An 11,637-nucleotide genomic window follows, 5' to 3' on the forward strand; every position below is an offset into this window, starting at 1 on the left:
GGACTACATGGTGTATGAGGATCATTCATTGAAGATCTGAGCTGTGTGGCTCTTCATGTGAAGCAGGGGGTGGCTCGCTTCCTGCCCCTCAAACCTCTCAAAGTGGTGGGTGGACCAATGGAGAGGGCGGTTCCATTAGCAAAAGCTACTGTGACACCGGGCGCTCGAGACCTTTGATGTCTTCATAGCAGCAGGCTGCAGGGGCGGAGGGATGAAGACCTGAGGGCTTTCAAACAGCAGACCTGGTGTGTCCAGATGGGGTCTACGCCCACAGAGAAGCAAGATATATCATCAGAATGAACTGCTCAAAAACTAAAATAAAGAGGCTGGTTTTTTGTTTAATAACCATTGATTTATAACTTTCCAAAGTTTGTACTGTAACATGTTGGTAAAGCTGAGAGAGACTTTTTCAGTTAGTTAATCGATTAGCTGATTGAAAGAAAAAGGAATCTGCAATTATTTTGATCATTAATCATTTCAGTCATTATTCAAGCAAAAATGCAAAACTTTCTTTAGTTTCAGCGTCTAAGATGTGACGATTTTTCTTTGTCATAAATGACAGTATATTTAATAGGCTTTTGCGCTGTTTGTCAGACAAAACAAGCTAATTTAATACAGCACCACAAGCTCTGAGAAATTGTGAACAACGTTTTTTAATTATTTTTTGACCTTCCATTGACTAAACAATTAATTTAGAAGCTAATTGGCCGATTAATGAATAGTAAAAATAATAAGCCCATCCTCACAAGAAAAAACAACAATATAGGTCTAAAATTCAGGCCGGTAAAAACGACCTGTAGTTACATTTACACCATCTAGCAGCTGTAGTACCCGGGGAAGTGACGCAGTTCAGATGACGTCAATATAAGGTGACTCGATAAGATGTTTTTTGTTAGGAGGAGGCGGGTTGAGTAGATGACTTTGCTGCAGGAGATCGCTGTTTGCTTCCCATTTCCAATCACGAGTGTCATGTTTCCAACTGCGAGTCGAGACATTATTTTAAAAAACGTAATATCGCAGCGTTTACTGTTGCTGCGACGATGAAGGACGTATGAACCACGTTTCAAGTGATCATTTTAACCCAAGCCATGATCTTTCCCTAACTCTACCAAGTTTTTTTGGTTTTTTTTGCCTAAACCTAACCAGACCTTAACCGCAGCACTGTCACACCATAAAACATCATTATTCTTTTACAGTGATTTGTAACAGTTTTGGAAAGAGGCATAATATGGTCCTATGGATCGTTCTGGAGTCCCCAGATGGCATAAACGTAACTATAGGTTGTTTTTTGCTGGATGAACTTTAGACCTATACTGTAGTTTAATTATGAGAATGTGTTGAAAATAATTGTTAGTTGTTGCCCCAAAAAACATGCTACTGTATAACTGCTTTGGAAAGTGATACCAGAAGGATATCCTGAAAAGGGGAGAAAATACATAACTGTTAATTTTCTGGGGATGCCAGAGGAAGAGAAGAGAAGAGAGGAGAAGAGAAATTGAGGAGAAGAGAGGAGGAAGAAGATTCCCAGTTAAGCAAGGTCAGGAGGAAGAATCAGACCACAGATCCGTTTCCATCCTCTGTCTCTGTTTATTGAACTGTAATCATGAATAATACCCCCCATATGTAACACGTTACTGGATTTCCTCCAGAATACTGCGGCCGGGAGTCTGCGTTCACTCAAGGCCCCAGTGTTGAGGTTAACCAAACATGTCTCTACACGTACTTCCTGGGTATATCACAAAGTGTGTTTGGACGGCAGTAATCCCTCTGTTGCCAGCCAACTATCTGTAACAACACACACATGTATAAGCTACATACAAACATGCCTTTATATACAGTGCATGGACACATACTTCACAGACACATGTGAACTAGTGTGAGTTATGTTCTGTGTTAGCATTTGTACTTTACATGAAACACTGATAACAGCCTTGTATGCTGAAAAATGTTTTTTTTCATACATTTTGGAGGAAATGTAATTGCTGAGTGGATTGCGTTCACAGGCAGCTTTTTTTCCACTCAAGAAAGTGTATCCCACAGGAGTTATATGTATGGAAGTCGTGGATGATGGGCGAGGGAATGTGCTGGACTTTGACATTGAGTAATGGGTTACAGTAATGAGATCCTGTAAGGGATGACAATTTGAAATTCAGCCATTATATGACAGTTACTGATCCCAGTATTGCTCCATTACTTTAACAGTTTGGGCTGTTGGCTTGTTTATTGTCTTATGGCGTTTTCAGACTGAATGTTACAACCATCAGAAAGGCTCCTTACAAAAGAGGTCCAACATAACCATAAAAGTCAAGCAGTTGTAGAAAAAAACATTAAATTTATTAATAAACAGTAAATGTGACCATAAACCAACCCCGACAACAAATAACAGAAGGCTAATGGGCCAGCTAAAATTAACAAAAAGGAAGGGAAGGCACACAGACCAACCCACAATGGCTCGTAGAATCTGGGTTCTTCCCTCTAACCTAAGCCAACATTAGAAATAAACTTAACAGGAAATAAAGCCACAAAAACAGGACCCATTGAAAAATAAAGAACCAACAAAAGCAGAAATCTAACTGCTGCTGCTGAGACTGGAAGGTGACAAGAGACGGAGCCAAGGTCCCTGCCCCCTTCCCATTCATTCCCCCTCAATCAGACTGGACCAGACGCACCCGAGACAAGACATCGTGAGAGTCAAAATTACACGCACATCATAACCAGCAGGGGGAGTGTGTAATACAGAATGAATTTCGCCTTGCGTCATTTGTGCGAGTTTGTCCACTGGACCGTCTCGTGTGTCTACGTGTTTGTGTTCAGCTTCTAACTGAACTCAGAACCCACCAGAAACTCTGGTTCTTCCCGTGTGTTTTCCTTCCAGTCTCTCTCCTTTTCCATAGCCTCATAGTATGTTTATGAAGCAGATCCACAAAGCCCCGGGATATGAGCGTCTAATCACGTCATTTCATTGACTTTGTAATCGTTGCATTCTGTCTTGAATTCATTTACTAGGAGCTGCAGGGGTTGATGGGTTTATATTATCAGGCTTTCTCACAGCAGACATTCTGGTTTATTATAGTAGGAAAAGCACAGGTGTTACTAATAACATTAACAAATGTTGTTATTATCAAGTGTAGCTGTGGGGAACCACACAGTTGGTGATAATCCTCTGTTGGTTTGTCACTACAGGTGACAACTTTAATATTAAGATTCAGATTTGCTTTATTTGTCATTTGAGCCATATGTATCTCATACACTTACACAGATGTTTCTCATAGGGTGTGTGTGCCAAGACATCTGACATAACAGACAACAAACAAGATTCAGTTAAAAAGAAAGTAAAAAGTGCTTTAAAACAGGGCAAGATACAGCATCCATAACTTCTTAAGCATTCAAAGTAGTTTAATCATTAATTAAATACATTCATTTGATTCATAGTTAATATAAAAATGTTAATAAGTGCAGGTTTTCATCCCTAATAGAGACACGTGTCCACCAACCCAGGGTGAGAAGAGGGCCATGAAGGTAGGTTGGCTGACGATTTGAATTGTGCATCAGAGCAATGAGAAAGAACACTGTTTCTGAAAAGAGATGTTACCTGGAAAAATAAAACTAAAACTATCTGCACGGACAGATTCTACTAGAGGTAGGTGAGAAAAATATGTTTTTGTAATTTGGGCGAACTGGCCCTTTAAAGCTGTCATCTGATTCAATGTTAATGTCAAATATATCGCCTTATGTAAGTGTTTTTATATCGTTTTGGTATTTCACTGTGAAAGGAAAACAACCTGAAAATCCTGTGTGGCCATAAAACTTTGCAAACAATTAAAACATTGTGTTTTGAAATGTACCTACATCAGCCAGGTCCTATTTCCAAAGTTCACATAGTCATTTTGGGGTAAGTGATGTTGTAACAAGATCTTTAACGCAACCCAGTGTGCTAAAATTGACACCCAAGAGAGTGCAACATGCTATGAAATCACAAGACCACCGAGGTGAGATTTGAGATTTCCAGCTGCCAGATCAGAGTGTACACTGCTGCTGTACTCCAACCTAAATATGTAAAAGACCTCTGGATACAATCGGACATAATATGTAGTTATCACAGAGCAGCTAACTCTATCCAACAGTTGCTGAAACATTTCACTAAAAACCACAAATGTGAACCTCATGGTAGAACTAGAGGAAAAGTCAGAGGATCACCGAAGTCACTACGATTCATCATTTGCGAACCATGAATGTCTGTACAAAACTTAATGGCTATCCATGCAGTAGTTGTTGAGATATTTCAGCCCAGAAGTGCTGGAGAGACTGACAGACAGACTGACGTTGCCATCCCTTAAATCGGATGTTCTTGGCATGCTTCATCACAAGATTAAAGACCTGAGGAAGAGTTTCATGTTTACTTACCAGCAAAAACGTGACATCCACAGAGAGAAAGCTGTAATTGAAACTCCCAGTGAAATACTCATTGCCCAAATGGACATCAAAAAAAGAAAACAAAACAATGAAAGAGAAAGTCCTTGATAACTATAAAGTCATTTTCCAAACCAGAAACATGTGTGACGATTTAATCTTTGAAGGAACAGCCAAAAGCACCATAATGACAGCCTAATAATTTAGACCCCCATCCCTATCAAACATTTGCAACACACATATGCAGAGTAGGTCCTGTCCATTTACATACATGCTCTCTATCACTAGTTAGGTTTCCTTCCAAATTTTAACCGAAATTTCAGAAAATCCATAAAAAGAAATGCGTATTAATGTGCGTGTCCATCCGCTACTGTTTTGTGAATATTTATGGTTGAGCACATCGAAGTAAACAGTTGGTGCTGCTGATTCTCCTATCCAGTGCAGTAATCTACAAAATGTAGACGTGATAATGTAGACAACGTGATACAAATCCTGGTGATGAAAAGTGTAATAGACAGCTGAAATGAAGAGAACAGCTAACATCACAGCTTCTTGCTTTTGGAAGTGTTTTGAAAACGGCCCTGTGTCAGGTATCACGTATTGAAGGCTGCTCAGAGACAAAGAAGAGAGCTCAGGGACATTTATGTCACATGGTTCCTGTTACGTCATCATGTATTCGCTAAATCTGTTCCCATTGCACTTTGTTGCATTTTGCTTTTATCGATACGTCCACCTTTCCACCTCGAATTTCCAGCATTTCCACCCACATTTTTTACGTGCAAACTGAAAAAGTCCAATAAGAAGGGTTGGACTGAATTCCACCTACTATCTCTCCTCTTTTTTTCTGTGTCTCAGATGTTAAAGATCCAACAAACATCCTGTAAAATTAATTTTGCCCCAAAACTAATCTTAAAATTACACAAATATTAAAACAAATGCTTAAAAGTTTCTCCAATTTCCCTCCACAGATAGATACAAAAGAGGGAATCCTCCTCCTTCACTCGGGGTTATCAGCGCCGGGCCAGTGGGGTTGTTTCAGCCGTGGCATACGTCCCAAATACTTCAAAGCGGGACGTGTTCACGCACACACACACACAGGCAGTCAGCCAGCCAAACAAATAATTAACAAAGTCAGTGAGATTAATTAAAGCAGCAGGGTTCAGGCAGGGTTCAGCCTTCTGTGTGTGTGAGGGGGGAACGGGACTCCCCTGCTGGATGTGATTAGGGAACCAAAGAAGAAAGGGAGAAGAGGCGAGGGAAAACAGTGGCTGTCATTGATATCCATCTTCATGTAAACAGCTGGGTGTGTGTAGGTGTGTGGGTGTATGTTTGTATGTGTGGTGGTGTGGAGGGGACATGCATTGAGTAACTTCATGCCCTATTGAGCTTCAAATGAGACTAATTTGAAAATTGATAAGGATTTCACTTGCGACACTTTTCCAGGAATTCTGTTGGCCATTAATGTCTGTACAAAACTTAATGGCAATCCATGCAATAGTTGTTGAGATATTTCAGCCTGGAAGTACTGGAGAGACTGACAGGCAGAGCCAACATTGGCATCCCTTAAATTGGATGTTCTTGGCATGCTTCATCACCAGATTAAAGATCTAAGGAAGAGTTTCATGTTTACCAGCAAAAATGTGTCATCCACAGAGACAATGCCGTGCTAAAAACCTCCAATGAAATACTCATTACCCAGTCGGACATCAAAAAAGAAAAGAAAACATTGAAAGAGAAAGTCCTTGATAACTAGAAAGTCATTTTCCAAACCAGAAACATATGTGACGATTTAATCTTTTGCAGAATAGCCAAAAGCACAATAATGACAGCCTAAATATTTTTGTCTGTCTAATAATTTAACAAAATGTGAATCACACAGGCCTTACCCCCACCTCTATCAAACAACATTTGCAACACCCATATGCAAAGTAGGTCATGTACATTTACATACATGCTCTCTATCAAGAGCTCTTCAGCCTGTTGTGTGTAAATTGATGGACTCTAAATTGCCTATGAGAGGGCAGAAGTTGGTATTCTCCGTTTTTAAACATGTGAGGAGTCAGAAGAGATACTGTTTAAATACTAAATAGCATGTGCACAAAAAACAGCTGCCCCTTTGTTGCCCTCTTATGTAGCTTTAATGTGATCCTATTTAACAGTTTCTGTATGACAGTATCATATTTTATGTATCATCAGCTCTTCGTTGAAGCTGTATGATGTTTTTGTGGTGGCACCATTCCATCAATTGGAAATATTCTAGATATCTTGTGTATCATTTTATACCCTAAATTACCCAAAATTCAGGCATATTTAGTATCTTTGGAAACTTTGGGATCTCTATTAGAGTTTAAAATCAAGTTCTGCGGGTTTGAACAAAGTTTGGCTGCACAGCATGCATTGTATTGACAGGACCACCAGTACGTCAGATGACATGTTTTAATTGCAGGTCTCTTGCTGTGGGACCCTCCTCCCTGCCTTCTCTCTCTCTCTCTCTCTCTGTATCTCTCTGTTCCTTTCTTTCTCTCTCTCTCCCCTCTCCCTCCCCCTCTCTGCTCTGTCTCTCTTTCAGCTTTGTGTTTTGGCAGCAGCGCTCCCCTGCATCACAAAGCCCGTACTCTCAGCTTGTCCCATTGTGTTGCGAACATCGCAGGTAATGATTAACACAAACATACAACAATGGGAGCTTCAGGACCCAACCAGCATGGGAGTCGATGACCTTAAGGCCGGAATGAGCAGACAGTCGGTCAACGTCACTGACCTGCACTTAGAAACCACAAACCATGAACACTGTGTGATTTTAGCTTTTTAGTTATAGGTCTGGAGAAATGAAAAAAATACCTTCACCGTGTTGCTCACCAGTTTGTGTCTCAAAGCATTTTTGAGGGCATCAGTTTTCAGTAGCCTGAAACATCATCCTAAACTTAATACCACCATCATCAAAACTGCAACTGAGGGGATAGATTTTGGAAGAATATGTTATCCTCCAGTAAATCTCTAAAACTTGGAAAATCTTTTCCAAAGAGCACTGAAGCTGTTCTGGAGGCTCAACGTGGAACAATCTCAGAGAGACTTAATGTTTTTTTTTTACTGTTGTTTGTCACCCATCTGTGTATCCAATAGATGATCTTGCAGTTCTGATTTGCGCAAGTCAATTGTACATTTATCTCAATTGCAAACACTCTGTTTTATTATTTGAGCTTTCAGTCAAACAGACCTGATGCTCTGATGAAAGTCTGTTTGACCGAGTGCTCAGACAGTACTCTGGGTGTTTACAGTTGAGATAATTGTGCAGATGGTTGAATTTCTTTTCATTTAACTTGAGAATTTGACAGCCATGCCTATGTCTTGCAGTGATTGGCCAGATGTGCAGAGATGTAATTCCCTCGATCGTCATCTTATGTCACTGATCACTGCTGAATATAGCATTTGTGTTTGCAGCATTGGATGTAATAGTATAAAAATATACTTTAAGTCACTCTGATCTATGCATTCCCTTTTCTAGGTCTTGGGTCTTTTGTAAATCACTTAAGAGCGACATAAAGAGAGACAGAAAAACACCACAGTGCAAACTATCACTGTGTTTCTGCTCAAACCACCTTGCAAGGAGCAATTCTCATGGTTTATTGTCTGACCCCCCCAGCCACGCTAAGTATGTCCAACTTGGCTTTTGGGATTTGTCAGCCCAAATTGTTCTTAAAAAGTTTATTTTCAGCCTGCAACCAGGACCAAAACAATAAGACATGCCTTAAAATTGAGATGCACTATTATTGGTAATTTTGGAGAGGAGCACTAGCTAAACACTCAGAAATTTAGATGTAAATGGAACCTGATGTTTCCATGATGTGTCCCTGCTGTGAGGTAGACTAATGAGCGACCGGCCACACCTCACACATTCCTCCTGACCTTTATTCCACCTCACTTTCCCTCCACACACACACACACACATACACACACCCTCCTAACCTCACCTCACCCCGATGATTATCATTCGTCTCGGCATCACCCCTCCTCCTCCTCTCCAATCTGTTATCAGCTGTCAAGCACCAACCAGCCCTGGTATTCCCCATTAGCATTAACATCAGTATGCAGCAGGCTATCAATGCTATCTGGACCCGGGGGCACTGGAAGGGTCGGGAGGGATCCGCCATATCACTGATGTCATCAGATAAAGAGGTGGGATGGAGGGTCTTGCTCTGGTCAAGGTATTTGATTTTATCATGCAGACTAAGTGGGATTTGGATTCAGATTAAGGAAATAATAACTCAAATGTTATTTATAAAAGTGATATGTGATGTTATATTTGTTGTAATTTACTTAACAAGTGAACCATTTTTGCCTGAACCTGCCTCATTTATCTCTAATTCAGTTTGATTTCCTAAGTTTCCCAAACAATCCTCCAGAAAATGGTAATAACAACAAAGTTGCACTGCAGCACAAATATAAAAGGAATAATTACACATTTTGAGAAAACCACTCTACTTTCTTGTGTTGCTGACAGTCAGAAAGTTACTACTGTCGTGTTTATGTGCAAGGTAAGGTGCTAGAAGCTAGGTGATTAGCTTAGCTTTGCATAAAGACTGGAGTCAGGGGGACACAGCTAGCTTGGCCCTCCTAAAATCTTATTTCTGCTTCCAGATGACATATGACACTGATAAACACTCTCATTTAATTCTAGTTTATTACTTTAGGAAAAGTGTAACATTTTCAGAGGTACAGAGGAATCCTTGTGTCTTTTATCCCACAGCTGCTCTTGCCTACCAAACAGCCTCTTTGCAAAGAGGCTACTGCAGCTGGAAAACAATCATATGATTAGCAGTTTTAAGGTGTTAATCAGAGACAAAGTAAGTCAGTTTAACCCCTTTTTTTATAGCAGATATACCTTTCACTAAGTCTTACATAAATCTTTAGGACTTAGACCTACTGTAAATCCTCTACCTCCAATTGTCTGTTTTTTGGGTGTAAACAAGATGAGAGAAAATGGATTTACTTTGATATTAATGTTTTGATTATTTTCAAGCCTTTTCTGGTAAAAACCTACAAGCTTTCCATGCAGAAATGACAATGTCTGCCCCAGTGTTGTCTTTACAATCACATATAAACACTGAGGCATGTCAAGCACAGTGGAAACCAAACTACTGTAAAACCTTAAGGCCCAAAGGTGAATCAAAAACTCAAAGGCCACATGTCAAAAGCATCTGAGATCAGTGACCTGTCTCAGGCAGCAGCGCATTGAACAAGACTGTGCCTACATTTTCTAACACGTGATCATTTTAATAGTCTCTCTCTTGTAGTTTGACCACTTTATGTAACTCTATTATTGCACCTTTCGCCTAAAAGCAGTATATGATATGTGGTTGCAGTGCATACTGGTGTATATACTACTGTCAGTCTTGTGTAGATATACTTTTTATCTTTAGAGGTGTCACAAATGATCTTTCTTTTATGTGAGATGATATTAACTGTGTGTCATTCAGCATTGTGCTAGCAATGCGTAAGTGTTAGCATGAAATAGCTCCAGTGGATCCTCATGGATGACTTTAGTGTCTGTAATCATACATTGATGTAAAATTGATAAAGATGGCTCCACAAAACCTTTGTGACTTTGGTTTAAATGCTCAAGTCTCCCTGAGATATTTAAACTTACAATACACAAGCTTTAGTTAATGTAGGGGTGTGTCAATGGGCTTTAAATAGAAGGAGTCTGTGTCTGTGTCTGTGTGAAGCAACTGAGGCGGCTGCAATTCCACCTGTGACTCATTAGCACAACAACAAGTTGCAATAACATTAACACTGCTGACCCCTCCCAAAACACAGGTATCTAATAATCTATTAATCTATCAGTGTAAACACACACACACACACACACACACACACACAAGTTTACGCTGCTATCCTTGTTTGGACATTGCATTGACTTCCATTTAGTGTGGACAACGTAACCCAAACCATAACCAATTCATGTCTAACCCTAACCTTAACCTAACCTCAATTCACACCATAACCCTAAATCTTAACCAGGACCTCAGAAATGATGTTTTGCCTCATTAGGACCGGGCTTTGGTCCCCATGATGACTACTGGTCCCGATAAAGGTTGGTGTTTACACCGGAAAAAGTCCCCAATGAGGTAACAAAAACATTCACGCACACACACACACATGAAAACACACACACACACACACACACTCAGGAATGACACAAACATACCAAGGCCGGCCCAGCAGTCGATCATATAGCGCCGGACGGCATTAGCACAGCTCTTATCTGCTTTATGACTTCCACTCTGCCTCGTTTATTTGTGTACTTTGACTTTCGCTGTAAAGCTCTGTCTGACCCGAAGTAGCACTGCACAGTGTTAAAGGTCAAATCTGGAATTTATTTCAACACATAAATTTCAGCTAAACACATTCATGCTGTGGCCACTTCTTGAGGAGTTTGACCCCCAGATAAAAGTAAACGGACTATGCAGCTTCTTTACCTCCGTAGTGATTTATCTGGAGCCTTTATTTTAAAGTTGCCAGAGCTCTCTAGCAGACAGAGCTTTAAGTGAAATATTTCTCTGAGGTGTGAAGCATCCCAGTGGCTCACTTGGCTAACGCAGGTATCATGTAACCGTGTTTGAATGTGGGCAGGGACCTTTGTAGCTTGTGGTTGCCCTCCATCTCCATAGCACTTCCTGTCTCTCTTCATAATAAAAACTGCCCAGCAGAGGCAAAACAGTGATCCTAAAAGATTTCTAAGGTTGAAATGAATTTAATGGTGGAGTTTCACCACTGTGGGTATTTATGGGAACACAGGGTTAGCTAACTGGCAAACTTGAAGCTTATAACCAATTCTGGTCAAAGTATATCATATTAATAAGAATAAAAAAGTTTATTTGTAGCACCTTTCATAGAGGACATCATGCTCAAAGTGCTTTACAACAAAGAAATCACATGCACTAGGTGCTTCACATGAAAAAAGACATAAATTAACATAAAAACATGTAAAAAAAAAAAATGCCCTTAGTTGTGTTTTTTGTGATTAAAATAATAATCCTAAGAGACATCTGCTTGTGCCAAGTGTTCTTTTCTGTAACTTCAACTCTTCTCTCTGAGGTTTTTGATACCCTACATGGATGGTCAAAAGTATGTGGACACCAGCACATTATAGTCATATGTGTTTACTGACCATGCAATTCCAAAACCATTACCAGCATTAATCTGCTGCTATAATAGTCTCCCCTCCTC

Source organism: Thunnus maccoyii, chromosome 13 (assembly GCF_910596095.1).
Source record: "Thunnus maccoyii chromosome 13, fThuMac1.1, whole genome shotgun sequence".
Lineage (NCBI taxonomy): Eukaryota > Metazoa > Chordata > Actinopteri > Scombriformes > Scombridae > Thunnus > Thunnus maccoyii.